This window comes from Quercus robur, chromosome 4 (genome assembly GCF_932294415.1).
Source record: "Quercus robur chromosome 4, dhQueRobu3.1, whole genome shotgun sequence".
Classification (NCBI taxonomy): Eukaryota; Viridiplantae; Streptophyta; class Magnoliopsida; order Fagales; family Fagaceae; genus Quercus; species Quercus robur.
Window position 1 is genome coordinate 16,947,647 of NC_065537.1, and position 25,764 is coordinate 16,973,410.

Here is a 25,764-nt window from a genome sequence, read left to right on the forward strand (position 1 = left end):
ACAAAAAAATAAGAAAAAATACTAAGACTAAATAGTTCCATTCATTGATTGAATAAAAAATTACGTATTTGGAAAATTGAAAAGTTACATAGCTTTGGGTCCTAGTTACAATCTACCAAATATTTAGATGGCCTTTTGTCCTAGTTACATTCTACCCAAAACAAACAAAGATAAGGCTACATCTACTTAGCCAAAGACCTAAATTCGGAGGCTAGGTTACGAAATGGGAAGGTGTTAGGTACCCATTCTGCGTAGACAAAGTTTGGTCTTCTAGAATCTGGTGACCAATGTACTATGTTATGCATGTCATGAATGATATGTTGAACATGTGAAACAAATTTATTTATAAATGAAATCTCTTCTTTTGTTTAAGAAAATTCAGATCTGTTTTGGTGATTAAGAAAATTGATTTTAGTATGTCAAAATACCAGATTTGATTTGTAGTATGTAGGAAAAGTGGTTTTTGGAGATAAAAATTCAAATATGCTTTTATTACATAAAATAAAGTCTTTTGGATTGCAAAAAGTATCAGATTTTTTTTAAAAAAAACTGAAAAAAAAAATGGTTTTTGGATTTATAAAAGATCAAATCTATTTTGAGATAATAAAAAAAATGTTTCTTTGACAACCAAAAAAATTAGATCTGGTTTTTATATGTTAAAAAAGAATGAAAAAGATTTTTTAAGAAGAGAGTCTCACTCATAATCTAAATTTATGCAACATGAGTTAAAGAAAACAAACATAAACACGATCATGTTTAAACTTTTTCTTTATTTCAAATCTACATGTGTTCAAGAAAAATCAGATCTGTATCTAAGAAAGATACAAATCAATTTTTAATTGAGAAAAATTCAAATCTGCATCTAATGAAGATGCAGATCTGTTTTTATTTTGAGAAAAAGTTAGATCTACATCTTTTAAAGATGTAGATTTGTTTTTATTTTTAGAAAAAGTTGGAACTATATATTATAAAGATGCAAATCTGTTTTTTTTTTTTTTTGAGAAAAAGTCAGATCTACATCTTTTAAAGATGCAGATCTGTTTTTGTTTTGCGAAAAAGTTGATCTACATCTAAGAAAGATGTAGATCCGTTTTATTTATATAAAAAAAATTAAGAAAAAGATTATAGTAATGATAAAAGAATCAAGAACATATTTTGATAATCTGAATTAAAAAATTAGAATATGAATATTTAAAACAAGAAAGCAAGCATCATCATGATGAAAGAGCATAAGAACAGAACGGTTAGAAGACTCTAAAAAATTGTTCAGCTACCTTTGAAACCTAAAAACCCTAATTCTTCTAGCAAATCTTAGAGAGGATCAATTAATCTCGACAATTTGTGAGTCTCCAAAACGTATGCCTCTCAAAGCATAAAAAAAAAAGTGTTGAATTATGAGGTTCTTTATTTATAAAGGCCAGAAGACTCTAAAAAATAGGCATGGACGATTCAGGTTTGAATCCAAATGCATCCTTTTGCGAAAAGGTCAAAAAGGATGTGTCTTATCATCACCCGAAGGCTATTGGGCCAAAGCTCATCACATGAAAATTCGGCACTCCAAAAGTGCCGAATTGGCCCCATGGCTCTGAACACTCTTTCTTGTTCGGGTGCTATTTAGACTCTTCTTCTAGGGTTTTTTGGCCGGTCCTTGTACCTAGATGCATTTTCATCCTCTGTCTATGATTTTTCATCTCTTTTTCGGTATAATTCAAGCTATTTAAGAACAATTATCTTGAAGTTAAATATCTTAAAATAAATCTTGATCAATTTCAGATTATCCACAATTTTATTGTTATCCAACCATCCCTTTTATTCCCATGCATGCATCCCTATTTTAAACACTAATTATCAACCAATCATAGAATTATCTAATTAATTTTTATTGTTTAACTAATTAGAATTAATTTAAACTAATTGTATGTGGTCGACCTTACCTAGACACAATGCATGTTGACTGTACAAACTTGATCATGTGATATCTTTCAATCTGATGGTCCAATTTGAAAACCGGAAATGCTGTTGTGACCGTTAAAATCACAGGATCATTTTTATGATATGCAATTAATGAATTAATGCATGTAATGCAAGGACAAAATGATGCATGTAATGCAAGAACAAATTGATGCATGTATTGCAATTATGATTTTTAGGGTACATGAATTGGTCATTCAAGTCATTCTCCTCGATTAAATTTTGGGTGAAAACTTGAGTGTCTACAGTAGCTCAACAGAAGCTATATCTGTCGAGAATTACGAAATTCAAATTTCCATATCTAATTTCACGCATATCCATGTGTATTTGTGTAAGGTTTCTTTTCTCATAACCCTAGACATATATAAGGATTATTTTAAGGGCCATCAAAAGTGATGCAAAGTGATGCAACTCAATGCAATTTGATTGTGCACGTAAATTGTGATCGAAGACAAATTTGTCCTAGTTCATCATATTCCTTGTAGAAGCTACTGCGTCTTTGCGCCAAGGGTTTTGTAACCAATGAGCTTCTTGATCTTCATTGTTGGATGAACTGAAGAACTATACAGCCAACATCTTCCTGAAGTTGGTTTGTTAGTCACATGTTTGGATCCATGCATTATTTGGTTAGTCACGTACTAGGAGCCATGCATTGAAAGGAGAGATTGCCACTACATCACAAGTCCAATTGGGTATTGAGGTAAGGGTTCAACTGTAGGTTGGTTTTAGGTATTATGATTCCTTTTACTTGTAACCGCATTTTTTGATAATAGTGGATTCTTGGGAGTAGTGATCTCAAATTCACCCAGTCGGGTTTTGCCTCGGTGGTATTTCCCATTTGTAAATAAATCACCTGTGTCAAATTTATTTTTCGCTGCATTTAACTTGGTTGGTGATTTGTTTGTGCTACCATGCTTATTGCATGTAATTGAATCTAATTAATTCACTTGGTTAATTAATTGATTAATTTTACCAAATGGGTCAATACATTCTTAGCCTATCAAAATTGAAGAGAATATAATTGCCAATACCAAAAAGAAGAACGCACTACCATGGTATTTATCTTGAAATAGTTTTTTTAAGGAAAAATGAAATTAGATATTATTTTTATGTGATGCATTGAACTAGTTACAAATTTGAATTATTAGGGATTTTTAATTTGTTGTTTTAAATAGGATTTTTGTTTGATAATTTGTTAGTTTGTTGTTAATCTAGTCCTTTTATATATATATATATATATATATATTTTTTTTTTTGGTTCAAGGGGTTAAGGATTATGTTTTGGGGCCAAAATTATTTTTGGAGTAATGTTATATTCACAACATTTTTATAACAAATCTTATAAGACAAGCTATTATTAGTAGGTAAAACAATGATGTAAGTATTGTGTCTTAATTAGAATTAGTAACAGCTTAATTTCATTTTTAAATTTAGTAAGAGAGATACTATGATCATGAGTTTTCCTTGACTGCACCGACAACTTTGCTCTTATCCTAGCTATGCAGAAGCAATAACTCTACTTTTCTCAATGGCTTGACTTGCACTCATAATAGTGTCATTTGTTGTTCTTTGTGTCTTTCTTTTTTTATGTCCTTATATTCAAATTATATTTTAGGCAAAAACATCATTTTGGTCCCTACATTTTGGAGTCCCAATCAATTTGATCCCTATATTTTGGTAGTAGACAATTTAATCCTTGTTATTTTCAACATGCAATCAATTTGGTCCCTGCCTTTAACTCACTAATGGAAGTGCCTATGTGGCAAACGTACGGCTTACACAGGTGGAAAAATTGATGATGACATGGCTACTAAAATTATAATTAAAATGCCATGTCAGCCACTAAGTTAAAAACAACAAAAAAATAATTTCTTAGTTATTTTTATTTTTAAAGAAAGAAAATAATTCTTCAAAAGCACAACAAAGAACACTCATATTACCTTCTCTACAAACTGTACCCAGCCAAAACCTAGAAATTCAACTCATACATTCAAGCTCTCTTCACCAAAAATTTCATTTGTGAACCCACATCAAAGAAATAAGAAAACCCACTGAAATAGTCATTCAAACAAAAAACCCAAACCATCCATATGCTCAAAGAATACCAAGTGGACCCAAGAGCTCAACATCTCCAACAACATAGAAGGTCGGACAAAGAAGGATAGGAAGAAGCAAACTCAAATTTTAATAGTGACCCCAAGGCCAAAGCCCCACTTCGTAAACCCGACCACAAATCAAAGATTTCTCACAACTAAAACAAAACCAACCCATTATATGAACCAAAATGGAAAAATTTATATTAAAAAGAAAAATGAAATACAAAATGATTTTCAGTCGTAGATAAGAAAAACAAGAGGAAAAAATTAAAAAAGGAAAATAATAAAGAAAAGCAGAGGGGGATAAGGAGTGATGGCTACAATTGGTGATGGTGATGCTATCGTGAAACCGTTGTTTGTTATGGTGGATCTCGTAGAGAGACAAGCCATGGCTGAGCTCACAAACGAGAGAGAGAGAGAGAGAGATCTCCACCCTATTGTGTTTGGTTTTAAATTGGGGTTTGAAATCTGGGTTGTGTTTGGTTGCAAAGAAAGTGTAAGGAAGTCTAGAGAAATTTTTTTACTTCACACCCTTCAATTATTTTACTAGCCATGTATGTTGTTAGCTATGCAAGCTGTTTGCCAATTAGGCAATTCCGTTAGTGAGTTAATGGTAGAGACCAAATTGATTGCATGTTAAAAATAACAGAGACTAAATTGACTACTACCAAAATGTAGGGACCAAATTGATTGCGGCCCTAAAATGTGGGGATGAAAATGGTGTTTTTGTCTATATTTTATTAGATTTTGTATATAGTTAGATTTCTCACGGACTAGCCTAGAAAAAAATATTAGTAAGAGGTATATGCTTGTATTATTATACGATAATGGAAAGGAATCATGATGAAAAGAGTAGTGAAAAATCTTTTGAAAAGCTAATCCAATCTAGTACCATATTATTCTATACAGATATATGTCAAGATATTTATTAAAAAAGACTTTAAGAATAATAGATTTTCTCATATCACAATGGCACAAGAAAGAGCTCTCCAAGACACAAATATAACAAACGTGACCTCCCCCATAAATTTTTATCAAAATGAAAAAAAAAAAAAAAAAATCCAAAAACGTTTTTATAACAATTTCTTGAGACCACCTTTATTTACTCACAAACAATTCACAAGCTCTTTTTCATTTAAGTAAAGTAACTAGATACAAACCGGCGTTAGCAATGTCCTCCAAGTGCTTAGTAGATTTGCCAATGGGATTGGTGTTGCCATAATTCTCGAACATGTAATCGCAATTATTGTAGTATGACTTGGCCTCATTGATGTGGATCTTCAGGTCTTCGTACTTACCGGCCTCGAGGTCATTCAAGCCGATTTTGGCGTAGTTAATGGCAATATTAAAATACAATATGCATGTATCAATTTTGAAGGACTTGGTTTGCCTTTGAGCCACCACCTTTGCAACTTTGGTCTCGTAAACCAATTTGTGACAGGTTGCAACCGAGGCATCATGAGGGTCAGTCCGATTATAAACAATTGAATAACAGACTTGCTTATTAGGAGAATTGTCGCATAGGCCAGCGCCATGAGCATGGCCAGTGAAGAGGATGACGGCTGTCGCTAAAAAGACATAATAGAAAAAGGTGTAGTCCTTGAAAACCATGGTTTTTGTTAGATTTAAAAACTACAAGGCTTTCTCTATTGTTGGGGTCCAGTGAAAGAACTTATGATATGGTTGGGAAGTGATTTATACAATTTTCAAAAGGCTATTTATAGAAGAGAAATGCTATGTTAATATTTTCTACAATGAAGTGTTTGACTAAAAGCCACCTTAATGTTTTTATTTTTTACGAATTCAGAGGAAAAGAAGGGTCGGTTTGTGAGGTTTACCTTGATTATAGAGAAAAAAATTTGGGTGTGTTTTTTCTTTTTTAAGGAACAAATTGGAGTGACAAGTTGGACATATTTTGGTTCAAATAATTACTCAACATCGATGTGGTTATCAACACAAGTTAGCTATTTATAGTGGACTTTAAGATTAGAGGGGATAAGAATTTTGATGGGCCTTTTTAAGATTTTACTATCGAAGATCATATCTCTTTTTGATGAAACATCAACAATTTTCGAACAATATGGGCAATTCCAATTTTCTGTTCCACTTTTTTTGTTTCATTTTATACTCCATTAATCACTATTTGTTATGTATTCATTTAACTTTCCTTATAAAATAACCAAAGTTAAAAAATGAAAAAAATAAAAAAATCAACCTCATGGGAAGTTTTGATTAGTGGAACACAAAAATTGCCACAGAGAATTTTTGTTCCACTTACCTAACATGCACCCAACTAGATTGCATGAAGAAAAAAACAAAAATTGAAAATATATAGGACACTACAAAAATATTAAATTGTAATATCTACATCTTCTTGGTTTAGGAGTTTAAACCACTCAGAGGAAGCATAAACTCCCCTGTTCCCACACGAGCTCATTTCCTTCTCTTATTTGAATGCTTATGATAACTGCTTAAGCTTTTTGCTATTATCTTAGTTTTGATAGGTGATATTGCATCAATTTTATATTTAATTACACGTGAATTTTATATTTAAAATATTTCTCTTAAAGAATCTCATTACGTGAATTTTTCTCTTGTAGGATATTAAAACTAGTGAGCTAATCATGAAGTCAAAAGAATCCAAAGGTCAAGATCAATAGAGGCTTGGTTTTTGAAGCATTAAATAAGTAGCAAACTTAGAAGAATAAAAAAGGATACAATTGTAGACACCTCATTTTGTACATAATTAACAAAATTTAATCTCCAGTCCCAATGATGAGCTTGACATGTCCACAAAAAGTAGTTGAAGTTATTTTGATAGTTTGAAGTAATCACAATTCAAAAGTGCTCAAATCACTTTGAAAACAATGCTAAAAAATGGCATTTACTCACTGTTTTAACATATTAGAGGACCCTTTGTTAGGATTGGGATTTGGAACACAATGAGAGGAGGCCGACCTATAGGTTGGTTGGGTTTGGGTGCCTAACACCTTCTCATTCCCATACCTAAACTCCAGACACATGCTCTGATAAAGATCAGTCCTTCCACAAGGGCGCTTCATTTATGGTTTCTAGACCTCATCTAGTTTATGACTCCATTTACACCCTCTGCCATAGTCCACCCAAGACCAAGGCATACTTCCTATGAGGAGAACTAAAACTCGTCACAGGCACTTGCACCCACAATGGCGTCTCCATAGGGCAAGGAGAAGTTTTCCTCCTATGTGTTCCATTTCCTAATCCTAACAAAGGCTTTTTTAATATGGATTTGCATACAATTTGACTTGGTTCTTTGTCCCATTGCCATGGTTAGTGATGAGTGGGAAAGTTGAGGCTCCATCAAGGAACAAGACTTGAAAGTTCAAAAACGTGTACAAAAACACTTTTGAACGTTTAGACCCCCAAAAACCAACTTAACCAACACAAGCAATATGTCAAACAACTAGTGTGCGGAAACTTAACATATGCTATAATATGAAATTGGTTAAACAACTATCTAAGCCATAACAAAATAAAACCACAGCAGATAATGTAAAGGCAGAGATAGAGAGGAAGGAAGATGCAAACACAGAGATAACACCCGATGTGTTATCGAAGAGGAAACCGAAGTCCTCGGCGAAAAACCTCTCCGCCGCCCTCCAAGCGGTAATCAATCCACTAGAAAATACAGTTGGGATACAAGGACAGCAATAGACCCTCCAAGCCTAATCTACCCAGTGCACCTAAGCCCTCCAAGCTTCTTGCTCCAACGAGGTTGCGCCGAACCTTTTTCTTTTCTAGCTTCCCGGATTCCGCTACTACACCGTAGCATCAATCAATGAAGATTGGCTCCTTCCTAACTGCTTCCCAGAACTCCAAACGACTGTCTCACAGAGATGATAATGGTGAGAACCAGGTTTGGTATAATGCCTCTCAAGGTTTTGACAATGGAGAGGAAGAGAGTGAGGGAATTTGAAGAGACTCTAAGGTATAGATTGTGGGTGAAACAATCTGGTTTTTCTTTAGGGTTTCTCTCTCAAAATTCTCTCTGGAAGCTCTCTTTCAATCGTGGGTTAAAGGGGTATTTATACTGGAGTGGAGAGGAATGTGAAACGTCAGGTTTTTCCAAAACAGGGGTGGCTCGCGGCTTGACCTCGCGGCTTGACCAAGTCGCGAGATATTGTCGCGAGTTAACCGTATGGCCAGTTGTCCTGTTTTGTCCTGTAGTGCTCCAGCTAGCATGACTGTTCATCTTCCAGCATGCTTGGCACGTGTGCAGCTTCTGGCGGGTTGCAGCCGCGAGTCCACCCGCGAGTCCCAGCCGCGACACTCTGTTTTCTTGCACACTCTTGAGCAATCTTCACTCTATCTCACTCACTACCCTTACAACAAACCCACCTAAATACAGGGTTACTAAATGCTGAATTACAAGCAAATTTGGCACGGAATAAAGCCAATTAGATGGTTGAATAAATTCAACCTTACAATCTCTCCCTTTGGCTATTCCGTGACAAAACCTTAAAACAGACTCTAGACTTAACATGTGAGTTGGGAACAGTTGAACAAAACTCACTCACACCTAACTCTAGAAGCTGTGAAGTACTTGAATCATATGAACATAAACTCCTGAAACACAACAATACACCATGATCATTGTAAGAAGAAAATTATAAATGCATATGAAACAGGCAATATGAGATCAAGCAAAGATGGAGTAAATAAACAAACCATGGCTTGATCAACCAAGTGAACACCACAAGGTAGTGATCACAGTGCTCATTCACACTTGGAATAAACACAAGGACATACAAGTTAACAAGCACAAGGCAAGACACTTGTATGCTCAACACTCAACCAATACATAGCACACAAGGCATATGCATCTAGGAACAATCCTACAAGGGCACAAGAGTGACAGTACATAAACCAAAATGCAGAACATTTAGATTAAAGTACTGATATCAACATAGCATAAAGGCTGCACTTAAGCAAGGTACATACCATAAAGCCTACAAACTATGCATAAAACATTAACCCTAAAAGCTTACAAAAGCACATGGGTACAAACACACAAAAAAAAACTTCCTGAATAACATCAGCAACATATATTAAAGTTTTAAACCAAGAGTATAAGTTTAGAGTTAGAAACAGCTATACACCAAAACACAGTGTATCAAAACCATAAAACCACTAAAAATACCCAACATAAACATATATAAACACATTACTCCCCCTCAACTAATTACTCCCCCTTAAGAGCTGCTTTTCTGCTTCTAAATCATCAATGAACTTCTCCCCCTTTTTGACAGGAATGGCCAAAGGGTCACTGGTCATGCTGAGTTGTGAGGCTGTCAAGTTTAGCAGCCATGACATCAATCTGGTCTTGCATGGCTCTCATCCTGTCAGAGTGCTTAGTTTGGACTGCCCTGATCCCATCAAGCCTTTCCAGAATGATTTGGAAAGCATCTGGAGGTGTATCTGCAGAAGTTGAAGCTCTAGACCTTTTGCCACTCCTCCTGGGTGTTGAGGTGGATGCATGCCCTGCTGCCTCTGCATCAGTCTCCATTGGGACTTCCTCTCCTTCATCACCTTCATCTTCTTCTCCTGGAAGCCTAACACTGATCCTTTTGCAGGTAAGTTTGTTAATTGCAGAGGGTGTGGACATGTGACTGATGTCTTGAGGAATTGGAACACCCTTCCTTCTGAATATCCTCATTAGCAAACTGGGAAAGATCAGTTTTGGTCTAGATGTTGTTCTTGTCTCATCCACAATGATGTCAAAGATGTGGGAACTTATATCTATGAAGTTCTTCTCTTTGAGATCCATCTTGCTCTAGCACAATTGATTGTGGTCAATTTCTTAATAGGATAGAGGTTAAACATCATGATTATGGTTAAAACCCTCATGTCCACTGGAAAGGCAGTGGTGTTCAAGCATTTCCCTTCTCTCTGCCCACCTATCCTTTGTTGAACTGTTTCAATAGAAACACTCCTATCCTTGAAATTGATAAACTCCTCATCATCCAAACCTTCAAGCCCTAGTACTTCATCTATGACATGTGCATCTAGAATGAATTCTTTACCTCTAACCCAGCAATTTAACTCATTCTCCTTTATTACAGCATTTGAGTAAAATTCCCTAATCAGGGGTTCACATACCAAAGGGAAATCACTCAGAAGCTTTTCCCATCCTCTTCCTTCAAAACAACTGGGAATAAAAGTTTGTCTTAAGTCCTCCAAATCAACAAATCTCTCTTGAATGATTCCTGCATTCAAGAAGTTATCCTTGTATCTCTCAAAGTGGTGAACTGATCTAAATAGTCTAGAATCCATCTTTAATCTTTTGTCAGCCTTCTTTGCAGTAGATTTCTTTTTCTGAGGTGAGGGAGCCATCTGTGAACAATCAGAAAAGGCCACAACAGCATAGACAAATATATGTGCAGAACTTAGTCAGTACCATGATTATCAAAGAGATATCATCCACACAAAATAACTATGAACACTTAAACCAAAAGGCTACTTAGATCAATCTCATGGGAAAACCAAGCCTGAGAAAGGAAATACATGAACAACAAGGAGAAACTATCCTAATGACATTGAGACAAATAATGGAAAAATGATATGATGCACACACAGTATTATGAGCCTAACAGAAGCTCCCAACAGATTAACACACCAAAACATGCGAATTTAGCACAGTAAAACTCACAACCTTAAAATGAACAAAAAGAAACAACTCAACATCTCAAAGTTCAGATTGAAACAAAAGAAACACTTAGCTAAGCACAAGATGAAGAGCAGTAAGGATATGCCTATTATCAACACAAACTATAGCAACAGCATCCACAGGTTAAGCAAGAACAAGGAGCAAAAACCGAAACAAAAACCCATTTCAAAAACACAATCATATTCGAAAAATCAAAGGGTAAAAGCACAAAATCAAGTAGAAAAGAGTGTAAAACAGAAAACCCATACCTGTAACTTGACGATTTTGAGCTACAAGAGTGCAACACAAGAGATTGGAAAAGAGAGCACGGAGTGTTTGGGAGGGAGAGAGTTTAGAGAGAAGATGAACAGTCACAAAAATTCGAGGGAAAAACTGAAAAAGTTTAAAAACTGCTCCTGTTTCTGCAAAACACGCGATTTTCGTGACTGGAACGAGTCGCCAAAAAGTCGCCAGAGTAAGCCGCCAAAACACTAAAGAACAAAAAGTTGAAAAATTTTCTAAGTGTTTTTCGCGACTGGAAGGTCTACCCGCGAGTGAGTCGCGAGCTGAGCCGCGAAAATCTCTGAGTGAACCTCGCGACTGGACCTTCCACTCGCGAACAAGTCGCCAAAAATGACCAGCGAAGATGCGACTGAGGCTCGCGACTTGACACACCCACGACTGAGACGCCAAAACAGGGCAAAACTGTATTTTTGAAATTTTCAGATTTTTCAAACAAAATACTTTCCAAAAAACACCTAAAACACTCAAAAATCTTTTTGTGCTTGAATTGACAAAGATTGAGCATGTGAAAACACATTTTATCAAGTACAATCACACAAATGAATATGGCATTTATTGAACATAAACTTGTGTGTTGTGTGTGGATATCAACAATGAGATAGTCCTTTGTCTAATGTGAAGCTTCAATGATCAATTCAACCAAGGCATACACAATTAGCACTAGATCATGTGACCAATCTCAATTATAGAAATATGAATATATGACCTCCCACATAACTTGATAACATAACTTGGAGCTTTTCATTTGACTCCACTATCAATCATCACATTTGATCTTTTTGATCTTTTGAGGCAATCATCTCTCATTGTGAGAGGGAGATATAACATTTCTCTTTGAAGAACAGGCCTTTGGCCCTTTTTGAATGAAATTTCACTTTTAATATAAGGTCGCTTACCCTTTTTCCTAGTCAAATACTAGAATGTGCGACAGGCTTTTGCAGCGCAATATCTCTTTTCATTTGGAGATTTACATTTGGTGAGCTCTTTTTAGCAAAACAAAAATAAAAAGTGGGAAGATATATAGACACAAGTCTATGCATGTCTCAAGATCAACATAACCATTCACTAATCATTCATGACAAGTTTGAAGATCTATTTACAACAATCACATAGATTTCAAGATTTTTCCCACAGAGATATAGGTGCATGAAAACAAGCAATGCTCGAAAATGCACAAAGCCATTAGCACAAAGGTACAAGGCAAAACAAGTTTTGAGACAAAAAACTCAACAAAGTCAATCAAGCTTTTTGATTTTCTAATTTTTATGTGATTTTTGGATTTTTGACACAAGACACAAAAAGATTGATAAAACAAACAAAACAACAAAAAAATATACACAAGAAGATAATCAAACAACCAAAATCAAAAACAACAAGCATACCAAACAAACATAGTCACAAAGCATAGGAAGTATTAATGCATGGACATGTTGTAATGCTTATGGATGAGTACCCCTTTTCACCCACACGTCACTTGCGTTTGGGGTGATTTCCTTATAGGATTGGGTACGGGAGTTAGGGCTTTCAAACCTTCGTGAGAAGCTTTCCAAGCAGTTTGTGAATGCACCAATCATCTTCATCACGTTCATCATTCCGGGATCTCCATTTTGCTCTCTAGATTGATCACCTGCCCAAGTTCTCCTATCAATTCTGGGTCCTCCTGACCTTTGAGGAGTTGCACTGTTCTTTGCTCTCAGCTTTTGGCAATTTGGTCGAGTGTGCCCTTGAAGTCCGCAATAATGGCACACATACGTTCCTCTAGGACCTCTTTGTGGTCGTGGACGTGACTTGGCACGAGATTCAGACCTGCCCACAGACTGATTACGATGATTCAGCATCCGTTGGTCCACCACATTCTTCTTCTCCTCCACCTCGAGCTTCACACCAGTAAGATCATCTACAACTGGATCTTTGGCCTTAACAAACTTCACTTCTTTAGTGACATTTCCAGATGAACTACTTCCTCCGGTATATCCCAGTCCGGATTTGTCTGAAAAGCTCTTTTGAGATGATATAACATCATCTAGCTTCTTGGTGGTGACCCTCTCTATTTTAGCATTCGCTTACACAACCTCATTCTCAAGAAATCTCACTTTTGTGTAAGCTTCGAACAACTCACCATTCAGAGTTTCAATCTCACACTTGGCCTCCCTATATCTGATTAGGAGACTTTTGTAGTCCTCCTCAGCCTTCTTCATTTTTCTCACAGCAGCCTTGGCAACCCTTGTGTACTCACCCGATTTCTCCAAGAGCGAGTTATAATTCTCTTGAAGAGTTGCTGTGCTTTCTTCTTCTTCAGCTTCTGATTCTTCAACAATTCCTAGTGAGTCATCATCACTATGTTCTCCAAGGTCTTGAACAAGCAAATTCAACTCATCCGAAGACTCAACATGAGCAATAGTCATGAAAGCTGAATAGTTCCCCTCTCCATCACAGCTCTCTTCAGATTCTGAGTCAGACGAGTCTGAGTCACTCAAGGTCGTGGCATACACTTTGCCTTTCGATTTCAAATAATTCGGACATTCCTTCTTAAAGTGTCCATGCCCGTTGCATTCAAAACAAGTGACACCTTGTGTGGATTGGGATTCTTTTCCATCTTTCTTTTTGAAATCCCTCTTCTCCCTTCCAGAATTTTGGAATTTTCTCTTATCGTCAAATTTTCCATTATTTTTGAATTTCAAAAACTTTCTGAAATTTTTAACAAGATAGGCTACATCTTTATCAACCACATCTTCTCCCGATGAGTCTTGATCTTCCACCTTCTCATTAATGGTCTTTAGAGCAAGGGATTTACTCTTCCGTTGATTGGGCAGCGACATCTCATAAGTCTGCAGAGAACCAACCAGCTCTTGTACTTTGATGTCGTCAAGATCCTTGCTCTCTTCAATGGCTGTCACTTTAGCACGAAAACTTTCCGGCAATGATCGAAGGATCTTCCTTACAATCTTTGAGTCCTCTGTTTTCTCCCCCAAGTTAAACTTACTGACAACCACCTCATTTAGCTTCCCATAGAAAGAGTCGAAAGACTCATCCTCACTCATCTTGAGCTCCTCAAACCGAGTGGTCAGCATTTGTAACTTGGTATCTTTCACTTTCTTCGTGCCTTCATAAGTTGTTTCCAGAATTTCCCATGCTTCTTTGGCAATGGTAATGTGAGAAATCCTGTGAAATTCATCTGGAGACACACCACAGAAAATAGCATTTAGAGCTTTACTGTTAGCATTAGATGCCGCAAGGGCTGCCTTATCCCATGTGGATTTGGCTGCCTCAGGTTTTGTCCAACCAATCTCAACAGCATCCCAAACGGACTCATCAATAGAACATAGAAAAGCTCTCATACGAACCTTCCAAAAAGCATAATTACTACCATCAAAATATGGAGGTGCATTTAGGGATTGAGACCTATCCATCTCAAAAGGGAGTCAAGGATCACACAATGGTAATGAAACCAACAACAGTGTACCCGCTCTGATACCAATTGAAAGTTCAAAAACGTGTACAAAAACACTTTTGAACGTTTAGACCCCCAAAAACCAACTTAACCAACATAAGCAATATGTCAAACAACTAGTGTGCGGAAACTTAACATATGCTATAATATGAAATTGGTTAAACAACTATCTAAGCCATAACAAAATAAAACCACAGCAGATAATGTTAAGGCAGAGATAGAGAGGAAGGAAGATGCAAACACAGAGATAACACCCGATGTGTTATCGAAGAGGAAACCGAAGTCCCCGGCGAAAAACCTCTCCGCCGCCCTCCAAGCGGTAATCAATCCACTAGAAAATACAGTTGGGATACAAGGACAGCAATAGACCTTCCAAGCCTAATCTACCCAGTGCACCTAAGCCCTCCAAGCTTCTTGCTCCAACGAGGTTGCGCCGAACCTTTTTCTTTTCTAGCTTCCCGGATTCCGCTACTACACCGTAGCATCAATCAATGAAGATCGGCTCCTTCCTAACTGCTTCCCAGAACTCCAAACAACTGTCTCACAGAGATGATAATGGTGAGAACCAGGTTTGGTATAATGCCTCTCAAGGTTTTGACAATGGAGAGGAAGAGAGTGAGGGAATTTGAAGAGACTCTAAGGTATAGATTGTGGGTGAAACAATCTGGTTTTTCTTTAGGGTTTCTCTCTCAAAATTCTCTCTGGAAGCTCTCTTTCAATCGTGGGTTAAAGGGGTATTTATACTGGAGTGGAGAGGAATGTGAAACGTCAGGTTTTTCCAAAACAGGGGTGGCTCGCGGCTTGACCTCGCGGCTTGACCAAGTCACGAGATCCAGTCGCGAGTTAACCGTATGGCCAGTTGTCCTGTTTTGTCCTGTAGTGCTCCAGCTAGCATGACTGTTCATCTTCCAGCATGCTTGGCACGTGTGCAGCTTCTGGCGGGTTGCAGCCGCGAGTCCACCCGCGAGTCCCAGCCGCGACACTCTGTTTTCTTGCACACTCTTGAGCAATCTTCACTCTATCTCACTCACTACCCTTACAACAAACCCACCTAAATACAGGGTTACTAAATGCTGAATTATAAGCAAATTTGGCACGGAATAAAGCCAATTAGATGGTTGAATAAATTCAACCTTACAAGACTTTTTGAAGTTCATCCCACCAACTCCCAATCTATGCCATTGCCTATGATGGGCTTTGAGTACATTAATGGTTTGCCTTCAATCCATGTAGGCCCAAGGTTGAAATAATGGCCCACCTAGTTGCAAGTAACCTATTGATCTATCCCTTTATCTTTAAGAAGCTTACCCACACATAGTGTAACCCTAGATCCAATTCAAAGGGAAGCCCAAGTGCATGTGTTTGATCTTTGTTTGCTTTAACCTAAAAGAAAATTTTCAAAAAGAAAAAAATTCAACAAAAGAAATAAATCTTTTGCAACCAAGAAAAGTTTTCAAAAAAAAATAATCTTGTGTAAATAGTTATTTTTTTAGAAGAGGAATTTTAGGGGGAAAAAAAGAAGAAGAAGAAGAAGAAGAAGATCTTTTGCACAGAAAAAGAATTCAAGAAAATAAATTTTTTAAGGAGAAGAATTTTTAACAAAATTTTTTCTGTAAATAATATTTTTTTTCAAGAAAGGAAATTTTCAAGATAAGTGTAGATACCATATTTTATCTATCCTCGATTTTCATGCTAGACCCCAAAAATTCCAAAACTATTAACTCCTCACCAAGGGACCACGAGAACATCTAGATTGACGTGGCATGACCCGTTTAAGCATTAGAGTACTCAAAGTGCCTTTTTTGGTCAAATTGACCAAAATACCCTATACAACCTGACGAAAAGTAAAAGTTGATCAGAATCACACTAAAATTACATTTTTCATGTTCTAACATTAAACCTGAGCTATTTGAAGATTTTTGTCAACTTTGACCAACTTTTCCCTAGAAAGCCTAATTTTGATCTAACCATTTAAACGGATTGGAACTAAAGTCATTATGAAGATTATTGAATTCCCTTTCCAACGACTATTCATGGATCAAAATCAGAGTTCAAATGGTTGAGGTATCTTGAAAACCATGCCAAGTCGTCAACTCGCTTCTCGAGGACATAACTTTGGATCCGATTGTTGGATTTTCAATTCCTTTAGATTTCTAGAAACTACACATCCATACCTTTTTGTGAAGACCTTCAAATATGTGATTGATGTCAGGTAGGAATAGGACAGGATTGTTAATATTAGCAATCAACCCCAGTGCACATTTAAGGCTGCCGAAAGCTGAATAGTCACATTTTCAACCCAGATCCCCAGACAGCAAAAAAAAACAAAAAACAAAAAAAAAAACCAAAAAAACAGAAATTTTGCATTTTTGAGCACTTCTAGGCATATTCTCTCACTCTTTCTCTCTAAACTCTCTCCAAAATAGACAGATAAAACCTTTGATTTCACACTTTTCCCAACTATCAAGAGGTATTGTTCTTGGTCTCATCTTCTTCTCCTTTGTCTTGGAACCTTGGATTTCAGGTTAAGGGTGTAGATGTAGCTTTTTAACTACTATCTACACCCATTTAATTTCATAGCTTTTTTATTATTCTACCTTGTTTTCTAACATGTTTATAGCTTTTCGTAGAATATATCTTGCTCTCTTGCCATGTTTATGTGCTTCTTGCCATATTCAAATCTACATGTTTATGTGTTTTAAAGTTGTTTGGATGCTATGCTTAGTGCTTTTATAGCTTTATATCTCTTGCTTTTGCTTCTTTCTTGGGCTTTGGCTTTTGGGTAGGATGTAGATTTAGATCTAGTGGTCTAGGCCTACATCCATACACCCACATTTTAATAAAAGGGTTTGGATAAGTTTCCCTATGCCTGTTTTTGTTATGTTTGCTCTTTTCCATGTGTTATGTTTGGATCCATGCTTGTTTGCTTCGATCTAGGCCTTGCCATGTTCTTGTATATTTTCCCTTTATGGGCTTGTTGCTTGTTGCTCTTTGGGGGCACTTGCTTGTTTGGTAGCATCTTTCCCCTCTTGGTGGCTTTCTTACTGCTTGCCTTTCTCTCCTTTGCTTAGCTTTGCATGTTAAGGTTTCCCATGTTAGTCTTTCTATGTGCCTTATAACATGTCTAGCTCTCCCTTTTGTGTGATAACATGATTTTCTTCCTTTGTGATTGCTATGCTTGTTTTATGCCATCTTGTGATAAAATGTCAAGCTCTCCCCTTTGCATCTTTGTATCCATGTTTAATTGTTTATGCATATGTCTTTATGTGCTTGTCTATGTAATCAAGCTTAGTTCCTACCTATAATCTTTTGCGGGTTCGCACTAGTCTTTTGTGCACGAGATCCCAAATCTTTTTTTGGAACTTCACTTTGATGGCACATGTGTGTCTGTATTCCAATATAATGGGACTAGGGATGCCAAATCCAAACCTACATTTGTCCTTTTAGGACATATTCTCTATTTTCCTTGTTTAATAAAATGTTTGTTTGCCCCTTTTGTGTGTTCATTTTCCTCTTTTGCCCTTTAGTGTTCTATCTTTGCTTCATTGTTATCTCGTTTGCTTGTCTGCTGGTTTTGTGTGTGTGTGTGTGTGGGTGTGTGTGTGTGTGTGTTTTTTTTTTTTTTTTTTTTTTTTCATGTACACGCTTGGAGCAAGGGTGTAACTTCCAAAATGCAAGATAAAAAGGGTAAGAATGCAAGCAAGAAGATGCAAGCCGAAAGAGGGCAAGGTTCAGTAGATAGGAGGTTTAGCCTCCTCAAGTGGTTTTCTTACTCTCTCTAAGCCTTTTCTTTAGAACCATGTATCCACATTAGGGCTTCTTTCTTTGTATCTTGCTTTAGGCTACATTCCTAGGGTATGACAATATTTCTTTTACATTTCCTGTACCTTGTTAGGTCATACCCTTGGGATGTAGGTGATGCTTGTTTTTATCTTTCCTATACCTTGCTTGGGTTGCGTTCCTTGGCATGGCAATGTCTGGTTTACTTTTTCTGTACTTTGCTGGGCCATACCTCTAGAATGTTAGCAATGTCTAGTTTACTTTCTTGCTCTGTGTGTTTGCATTGTACATGCTATATATATACCTGCTTGCTTGTAGATGGTCATGCACTTTGTATGATGGACTCACATGGTTAGGAGAGCAACTATATTATGATCATGGTTGCTCCTAACCTTGAAGTGTGGGTATGCACTAAAGGCAATTGTTGTAAGTGCATATTCATGCTATGTTATATGCATGATCACCACGATATGATTGTTTCAATCCATGTCAGCTTGTGACATTGATTTTCCCATGAATACGACATGCATCAACATGTTTGACGTTTTGATGAGCTTCGGCTCACATTAGGTGCCGTATACACAGGCGTGAAACCTTGCTGGTGCGTCATAGCGCACCAAACTCTGCCGGATTTTTGCTGTGAAAATGGGGCACCTTTATTGTTGTATTCTCACCACGAAAGCTAGGTGAAAGTAGTGTTTTGTGTACTATGACACACTTGAAGCAAAATGCTGACGTTATTCTGCAAAGAAAATAAGGCGAGATGCTACCAGATTTTCATCATGGAAATTTGGCAACAATTCCAAATGTGCTAGCAAAGCGTTGATAAAGGCCACATCCCTTCCAAAATCAAACCTTAAAGTCCGTATCTTTTAAAGCCCTGAAAGCTAATGCTAATAGCCTGTTTTCACTTGCCAATGTCCAAAAATTAAGATTTTACCAAAACAATGGACCGTCTTCGGACAGGCGTTGCAGGGTGCCTAACACCTTCCTCGCATGTAACCAGACTTCTAAACTCAAGAATCAAGTTTTTTTTGCCATCCACATAAGATTAGGAAAAACAACCATTTTTCTTAGCCTAGGATTGATAATAAAATCAAATGGAGTTAGATAACTAATCACACCTTAGAAAAAACCCAATGATTGGTGGCGACATCACTAACCTTTGGTCAATAATAGGTTATAATTGACTCAATTCAGTCACACACCAGAGGTTCTTTCACCCTCATTTCACAGCACCCGAGCTCAAGCATTTTGAAAATTAGATGTGACCATCGCTGCGATGGGTGGTTGACCACTGTGATGCATCGAAAGTCTGGCTATTCCACTGGGGAAATTTAGAGAGTTTATGTAATATCCTGACCCAACTTTATTGTTAACAATGTGTTTGAGTGGTTAATTATTAGATTAATCAACTTATTTTCTATAATTAATATAAGAGTATTTAATAAACATATTATTTATAATGACATTGAATCAAAATTTTAAAGAGTATAAATAATTGAATGGCTTATTGTATTATGATTATATATTAGGTATGTACAAAGTAATATATTCTATTTAATTAAGTGGTTAAGGTTGTAAATAGGTAACTATCTAATTACAGATTAAGGAAGTCAATGCATTGGTTGTTAATTTAACATAATCATAGGTTAGTGCTATGCTGAAAATAAAGTTTTAAGTGATAAGAGTATTAAGAAAACAACTAGTAGGTGATAATATTGAGGTGTAATTAACCATTGGTGTAATAAGTGTGGATTTAAATCTAAGATAATCAAGGAGATCAAGGACTGGTGTTGTTTAATAAAGGTAAAAGTAATCTGAAATTTTGCATAAACGACGCTTGCCTCCATATTATTCCAAAGACCAACACCTAGTCGGGCATGCATTAAGCAAGCTCCACCTCATTTCTTCTATTGACTTCCTCAAAAAAACTAGAACAACCAAGAAGTCCTCTCCCTCTCTATTGCCTTGGGTCTAAACATCAAAACGGAAAAGCTCTCAACTCTCCTCTCCCTGTCATACCCATGGGTCTAACAGCAAGAAGGGAGTTTCCTTCGATTATTTTCTAGTTCTTACTCACAACTTAAAGCTAGAGTGATTCTAGCTCCATCCCTCCAAGAACCCAAGCCTAGGGTAAGGGAAATTGTAATTCATTTATTCTATTGTCCCTTTAAACTTAAGTGATTGTTAATTGTTGTGCTGAATGTGTAGATTAAGTAATTGGAGCTTACTGAGAGTTAGTTAATGAGCATTTCATGAATTTGTTAAAAGTTGAACTCATTGGTTAACCTGTTTGCTCATTTTAAATCCTGTATTTGTTTGGGACAACTATGGTTAAAAGTGATGATGTGCTAAAATCATCAGTGAGTCGTAGGCTTCAAACCACCCCAATGGGTACCTACGAAATAAGAACAAATGGACCAAATAGAAGGCATCAATGTGGTATCAACCAAGAACTCTCTAATGGTCATGTTAGTGAATGACAAATCTCTAAGAACTCTGTAGTGAGAAAGCTAGGGCATATTAGACACTAGCCTAAACGGCATCTTTCTCACTAAAAAATTGTAGATACCCTAAGACTAAGAAATCTACTGAGGCTTGTAGCAATAGAAGAACTCGTTAAGGGTAAGTTGACGGTTCCCACCACTAAGCTGGCCGTAGATCACGTCAGCCCTAATAGATATTCTTTGTGCATTGGGAGAAATCTTGCTGATGGACAAGCCTAAATATTTGGCAAGCTGATGGTGTAAACCCGTCAATGGATCCTCAACCCTACGATGAACATGGCATCGTACATGCCAACGTCTGTAGTCCTCTTAGAGTAGCACTTCTCAAACTTTCAGGGTAGACGAATGGGGATGTTCTCAGGGATTTGGTAACAATCTTGAATGGTGTTACAAACTTTATCAGACATTTTCAAGTTAAAATCATTGACCTTCCATATTAAGGGGAGAATAAAGGGACGGGAACCCTTGTCCACCTGACCTACTACCTCTACTCCCTTGGACTGATATCCCCTTGTCTTCCTCACCTCCCTCATCACAATCACCTCCCTCGTCATTTTCCTCATCCTCCTTCCTTATCCTCCTCCTTCCTTGTCCTCCTCGTCTTCCTCGGGCTTATGCCCTAATGGATAGACCTCGTTGTAGCTTGCACCCTCACGGACTGATGATGACAGTTCACTTGATGCTTCTCTATATGACATCTATCCACCTACAAGTAACGTAATTTTTCTAAGAGCCTATTTAAGGGGTCTCTAAAAACAAATGATGAATGACCAAGAAAATAGAAGTTAAAAATGACAAGAAAAAGAAACTTACGAAAAGAAACAGATAAAGGATCGGGACGATGGTTTCCTCGGAAGCAACGGGGTCACGAGTGATAGGCGATTTATATGACGGTACAATTGCTTTGGTCTTAAAAAAGGGCTCTAAAAAAGAAGTAAAGAAAAATAAGAGGTTGGGGGTGGGGGGGGGGGGGGGGGAAGAACTATTTATAGGGTAAGGGGGCACGACATACAAAGTGACGCCTATGATTAGAAACAAGGCAAACCAGCTGGTGCCATGTGTCGCCTAGCATTTGAACTCAAGGTTGCTTAAGCCATTTAATGACACCCTCTTCAAGAAAAGGTATAATTAATGATCATAAATACTTATAATACACCATTGCCCGTCAGCTAAAACCGACGGAACCATGGACTAGGGGGCAGCTAATAGAGTATTTTTTACCATAGCCCAAACACGTCATACAAAGACACTAACAACACCCACAGGTCTACCTGTTCCACATTAGCGGATAAAGGACCTAGAGTAATGAGATAAAAAGAGATGGGACCACTTTAAAACCCAACCGACGAAAGAAACGCTGACAGGGCAAGCAAAAGCCTGACGAGGCAAGTATAAAGCCAATGGGTCCAACAGAGTCTTGGTCCCTACAAAAGTCCATATAAGGAAACATTTTTCATATCATGCAAAGTTATTCTGCTACGGAGTCATGCCTCCCTCATATGGAAAGACACCCTACAATCTCAAAAACCTTAAGTACTAGGTCTTCTTCATAAGGAAAGATACCCATGCTCAAGGGATCTTGTCTTACCACTAACTGCTATATAAGCACCAGACCTCCACTTTTCTTAGGTATTAGAAAATCCCTAGCTCTCTCACTACAAAGTTCTTAGAGATTTTTCATTCACTAATTTGACCTTTAGAGAGTTCTTCGCCGATACCACACCGGTGCCTTCTATTTTGTCCATTTGTTCTTATTTCGCAGGTACCTATTGGAGTGGTTTAAAGCCTACGACTCACTGATGATTTCAACATCGCATCACTTTTAACCATAGCTGTCCTAAATAAAATCAGGATTTAGAATGACCAAACAGGTTAACCAATGAGTTCAACTTTTAACGAATTCATGAAATGCTCATTAACTAATTCTCAGTAAGCTCCAATTACTTAATCTACACATTCAGCACAACAATTAACAATCACTTAAGTTTAAAGGGACAATAGAATAAATGAATTACAATTTCCCTTACCCTAGGCTTGGGTTCTTGGAGGGATGGAGCTAGAATCACTCTTGCTTTAATTTGAGATCAAGAGCTAGAAAATAATTGAAGGAAACTCCCTTCTTGCTGCTAGACCTATAGGTATGAGAGGGACAGAGCTTCTTGGTTGTTCCAGTTGGTTTGAGGAAGTCAAAAGAAGAAATGGGGTGGAGCTTGCTATATTTTATTGTATATGGAGCCCATGATGCAATTTACTTCGCTATACATTGATATGATATATTTGTGTTAACCCAGATTTGTTAATTTGACTAAGTAATCACTTGGCTAATTACCTAGGCTAATTTGATTGTGGTTTTAAGGGGTCTAAAAACTCAGATATGCATATATGACCTCTCGCAAAACTTTATAACATAACTTTGAAACTTTTCATTTGGCTCCATATACATCAAATCACCGTGTAGGATTGGATTGGGTTGAGCCCATGATGCAATTTACTTTGCATGTCACATGTTCATGCATTTCTCATGCATACATACTTCATTTCAATATACTTGCTATATTTGAATTGTTTTGGAGCTTTTCTGATTGTCTTTTTCTCTCCCTCTCTTTTTGTTTATGTTAGTCGTGTCTATGGCACCTAAGCGTAAATCTATTCCAGCTTGGAACCCTCTTCATTCCAGAGCCTCTTCATCTTCTAATTCTGCTCTTATCTCTCTTCGGTATCTATATCCATCTAATTTAACTATAAGGTTGAATTTAATCAACCATTTTATTGGCTTTATTCCGTGCCAAATTTGCTTGTATTTCAGCATTTAGTAACTCTGTATTTAGGTGGGTTTGTTGTAAGGGTAGTGAGTGAGATAGAGTGTTGATTGCTCAAGAGTGTGCAAGAAAACAGAGACTCGCGGATTGTTCTTGTGGGTGGCTCGTGGCTTCAAGCCGCCAGACGCAGAACACGTGCCAAGCATGCCAGAAGGTGAACAGTCATGCTAGCTGGAGCACTACAGGATAAAACAGTACAACTGGCCATACGGTTATCTCACGACTAGATCTCGCGACTCAGTTAAGTTGCGAGGCCAAGTCGCGAGCCACCCCTGTTTTGTAAATCCTGACGTTTCACATTCTCCTCTCACCCAGTATAAATACCCCTTATACCCACAAATGAAAGAGAGCTTCCAGATAGAACTTTAAGAGAGAAACCCTAAAGAAAAACAAGATTGATTCACTTACAATCTATACATTAGAGTCTCTTCAAATTTCTCAACTCTCTTCCTCTCCATTGTCAAATCCTTGAGAGGCATTTTACCAAAACCAGGTTCTCACCATATTCATCACTACGAGAGGGCTGTTTGGTTTTCTGGGAAGCAGTTAGGAAAGAACCAATCTACATTGGCTGATGCTATGGTCTAGTAGCGGAATCTGGGAAGCTAGAAAAGAAAAAGATTCGGCGCAACCTCGTTGGAGCAAGAAGCTTGGAGGGCTTAGGTGTACTGGGTAGATTAGGCTTGGAGGGTCTATTGCTGTCCATGTATCCCAACTACATTTTCCAGTGGATTGTTTACCGCTTGGAGGGCGGCGGAGAGGTTTTACGTTGAGAGCTTTCGTTTCCTCTTCGATAACACATCGCGTGTTGTCTTTGTGTTTGCATCTTCCTTCCCTTTTATCTTTGCCTTTTATTATCTGCTGTAGGTTGTGATTTTAATTTGGCTTAGATAGTTTATCCAATTCTATACTATAGCTTATGTTCATTTTCCGCACACTAGTTTTTTGACATAAAACTTGAATTGGTTAATTTGTAAATTGGGTTCTAAACGTTCAAGGGTGTTTATACACATATTTGAACTTTCATTAACATTATCTACTTTTGTTTAACCAAACCGTTTCAATTAAATTTTTCCCACCAATTGGTGTTCCGTTGCCTATATAAATTACATTTCTTTTTTGTTGCTATGTTGGTGTGAATTGATGCTCTAACCTTTTCAAGTTTCCCTGTTAAAAAAAAAAATGATATATTCATAATTGCCTTTCACTATTATTGAGATCGCCAATAAGGGGCAGTGAGATTCAGACTATCAGAGAGGGAGAGAAAAATCCATTGTTAGACCAATCTTTCTCCAAAATATTACTAGTAAAGTTCTTTATTTTGTTTTATACACTTGCCGGTTTAATATGATTTAGGCTTTGGTATTTTCAGTTGACTTGATTTTGGTTTAGAGTTCTTTTGGATATGTATTTGTTTTTTTGAATGATTAGCAGAGGTAGTGGGTTTTGATCTCACTTCAGCATGTACTAATTTGATTGGGTGCATTGCTCTCTCTTTCATATTTCAATAATTCAATCAAAACTGCATCTCCTAACCACATCCTTTTGCAAGAATATAACTAGGTGTTTTTTAACTCATAAATCACCATTGTTTCTTTCTCTCTTTCTTTCTTTTCTTTTTTATATTAAGTTAAGGTTTAATTCATTTGTGGTTGCAATTTTCTTTCTTACATGTTGGATGAAGACGGAGAAGGAGGGGAGTAGTTTTGGCTTAATCTTCTTCTGCTTTTTTTAGAATTAGTTTTCTTTTGAGTTTTTGGCTTAATCTCCATATTTATATTTTGACAACCGTTTTTTTGGGATTGCATAATCTGGTGCATTCTTTCTCCATCGCACAAACTTTGTGTGAGAAATCAAAAAATAAAGCAAACTCTGTGGAAATATTCCTTTGATATTGTATATGGAAGATGTAGCGCATCTATTTTTGGGTTGAAAATTTTCTATTTATTGTTGGGTATTGGAGATCACTACATGGCAAATGAAGTGCATCTTTTTTTTTTGTGAAAAATCAAATTTGGAAGAGGAAAACATGGTGGAGAAAAGAAATCGGATTGCTTTTATCCATGACTGATTAAAAGATGGAACAAATATGGAGATGATAAATATGTTCACAACCTATGTAATTTTGACCATGTTAATTTCCTCTGAT